The sequence below is a fragment of the Sceloporus undulatus genome, chromosome 5, assembly GCF_019175285.1.
Source record: "Sceloporus undulatus isolate JIND9_A2432 ecotype Alabama chromosome 5, SceUnd_v1.1, whole genome shotgun sequence".
Classification (NCBI taxonomy): Eukaryota; Metazoa; Chordata; class Lepidosauria; order Squamata; family Phrynosomatidae; genus Sceloporus; species Sceloporus undulatus.
Genome location: NC_056526.1, coordinates 95,511,318 through 95,514,486, shown reverse-complemented (window position 1 = coordinate 95,514,486; position 3,169 = coordinate 95,511,318).

Below are 3,169 nucleotides of genomic sequence, written 5' to 3'. Positions count from 1 at the left end.
AAGTTCGACAGGAAGAGGGGCACGGCAAGCAAGCGAGAAGGACGAATCGGAGGGGGCAGTGGTAGTTCCTACATTGTGACACGGAGACCTTGACGACAAGAGCGAGGGTGCAAGTAGGATGTAAGGAGAAGAAGGTCAGAATAAGTAAGGAGGCGGCCAATAGGAGGGGGCCAAGCCATGGAGGGGCTTTGAAACCACAACCACCATGTATGAATATTAGAGAGTTTTATTTTGCAGTCCTTTCTGACTATGGCCAACAACAAAAGGTGTCTTGTATGTAGGGCAGCTAACACTGGGTCAATGTGGTGTATGAGTTATCTCCATAATTCCCAAAATCGCCCTTAATGCTTGTGCGCAGGGTGGGGCAGACTCCAAGAGAGTAAATAACATGGATATAATTAGGAAAATGTTAGCATTCTTTTTAAAAGGAAAACTCAAGGGGTCAAATTAATCATTTCTAAAAATGAATCCAAGCTCAAAAGGGGGGGGGCCAACCATCGGGAACTGGGCATGGCTGGACAAGAGCACAGAATATAGTCTTGCAAATAAATGTTAAAATTAACATACACATAGGCAAAAGAAATCACGTCTCAATGTGGCCTTAACAGGTGTCAGGGGGGCGCTAACTTACATCCAGTAAGAGAAAAGACAACTTGTTCAATTAAACCAGTTTCCACGGGTGGCTTAATCAATTCGAGGGAGGGGGGGGCAATTTCACTTGGACATGGCAAAGGTAAGCCATTAAAGAAGGGCCTGAACAGCCTGTATTAAGAATCTATAATCAGAAAACGGGTAGTTGACTCTTATCTGTAATACCAGGTCAGGAACAGGAGGCATGGCAAAAATATGCGGAACCTCTAGTCATAGAGATGGTCTACACCATTTTCAGAGGCATGAAGAGGGAATGTGGGTGAATTTCTTCAGCCCTATGCTGGTTATAATGTCAGCCTAGACAACAGCAAACACTTTATTAAGACAAACCAGGAGAATTAGAAAATGAATAAATTACAGAACAGGCTTTTGCTATAGGGCATATCAAATATCAACATAAAAACTAGGAAAAAAACATGCGCTGCAGATAAAGAAGCATCGGGTCACCCGAAACTACAGTGTTTCTGATCAGCAGTCAGTCAGAGAAGCGGTGGGCTAAAAGCAAGGACTAAGTGCTCAGCAGGGAACCGTATTATTATGAACCTGGATGTATAAAGCGTTGTAAAGACAACATCAATGGCAATCGCTAGGGACTTTTTTACAGGGAGTCCAAAAGAAACAATTTTAATAAATGCATTCCCCAAGTTAAATATCTCTGGCTCAATAACTTACTAAAGGTCCAAATCGATGATTGCTTCATTGGCAAGGTGAGGACGAGAGAGGGGGAGAGAGGGAGCGGGAAGAATGCAGCAAAAGTTTTGGAAAATGGGATTAATTGAGATTGCAGGAGAATTAAGCGGGCATAGTTCTTGAATAGACTGTGTAAAGCTCTATAAGACATTAAATAGAAGGCTTTCGAGGGCTATCAAAGGCTTGGAAGGAAAGAAGTAGAAGTAAAAACACAGATTAGAGTTACGATAGATACCACTACTAACTGGCAGGGCAACAAATGGAACAGAAGTTGCTGGGAGCATGAGAAGTATGAATTGCTTGATTAAAGCGCCGCTCTTACCGGGAGGGATGGCGTTATATACTCAGACTGTGACTCAACATATAGCAAAGACTTCGTTGTAAAAGGGGGGAAAGGAAAAAAAAAGGGCTGTCTTGGGCATCTCTAGACGGGTTAAAACGCCCGGCACGGCTGAAGGCGTTGGCCTGTCACCATGTGCACGAAGAGACTACAGGTTAAGGTCGTGAAGGAGGAAAAACAATAGGGATAAAGCTACGATCAACCATATGGAACCAGCAAAAAAGCAACATGCAACTCTTAACTCTATATGGCTGGAAAGTACCAGGGTTTAAAAAAAACAAAATAAAGAAAGCAAAGAGGATGCAGGGCTGAAAGATGCAATGCAAAATAACAGTAAGAGGGGAAGGGGGGCAGATACTTTTTGTTTTTTAATCATCCATAGCAAATAATGTGTTTAAAGAAAGATTGATTTAAAAAATTCCATTAAGGCGAAAAGTATGGCAGCAACACAAAAAATTACAGTCAGAGGAGACAAAGGTCAGAAGCAAAGAACAAGGTCAGGCGTCTTTACTCCCTGCCACCCAAAAGAGTGGACAATACATATTAACTTCTTGCAAAAACATGCCAAAGGCCGTTGGCGTTAAGGCTATCCCACTAGTGTTTGAAATTTAAATAGTCCTGACCAACAGGCTCTTTATAATCAAAATGTTGCCCTGATGTCTTATAAACAGATCATTATAACAGAAGAATTAGCAGAGTGGGAAGAACTCATAACAAGTGGGAAACATGGGGAAGCAGCAGGCGGAAAAAGATAATGTATATTTTTTCGATATTGAGACAATCCGAGGAGCATGGAGAGGTAAGGAGCCAGCCATGTGTAGTTTACATTAAGGCCTTTCCTGGCTTATTAGAAAAAAGGGCTGGAGGGGGTCACTGGCTGAGGGAATGGGGTGGAAAGGGAGTTGTTAACAACGCGTTGCAAACACTAGGGACAAGAGATCCAGCTTGCCTAAACAAAGGCTCTTATATGAAAATCAGTATTTAAAAAAGCACTCGTAAATACTCACCATTTTGAAGAAGTATCAGCCAGTCTTAAAACATGCGGACTTTTAAGGCAAGGTGTCTAATCTAGAATATGTGGGCAGGCCTCCCAGATCAGGGAATTTTTGGAGGAGAATGGATAATTAGATCCATTCAGACTGGTTTCAGGGGCTGGCTAATGAAGACGAGAGATGTTTTGGTCACCGAACCAGCCTAAACCAGTGGTTCGCGCAACCGTGGGGTCGGGACCCTTTTGGGGGTGATGAATGATCTTCATTGGGAAGGGGTCACCTAGAGACCATTGGGAAAAAGAAGAACCTAGTAATATAAGGTTTGAAAGTAGAGGAGGGAACGGGAAAATAATTTCAAAAGGGGTTTGGGTCACAAGCACAAATGAGGAAACTGTATATAAGGGGGTCAACGGAGCATTAGGGAAGGTTGGGAACGCACTGACATAAAACTGAAGAAGCTAGACAGAGGGAGGTGTGTTGACGGGTTGGTTCTGGG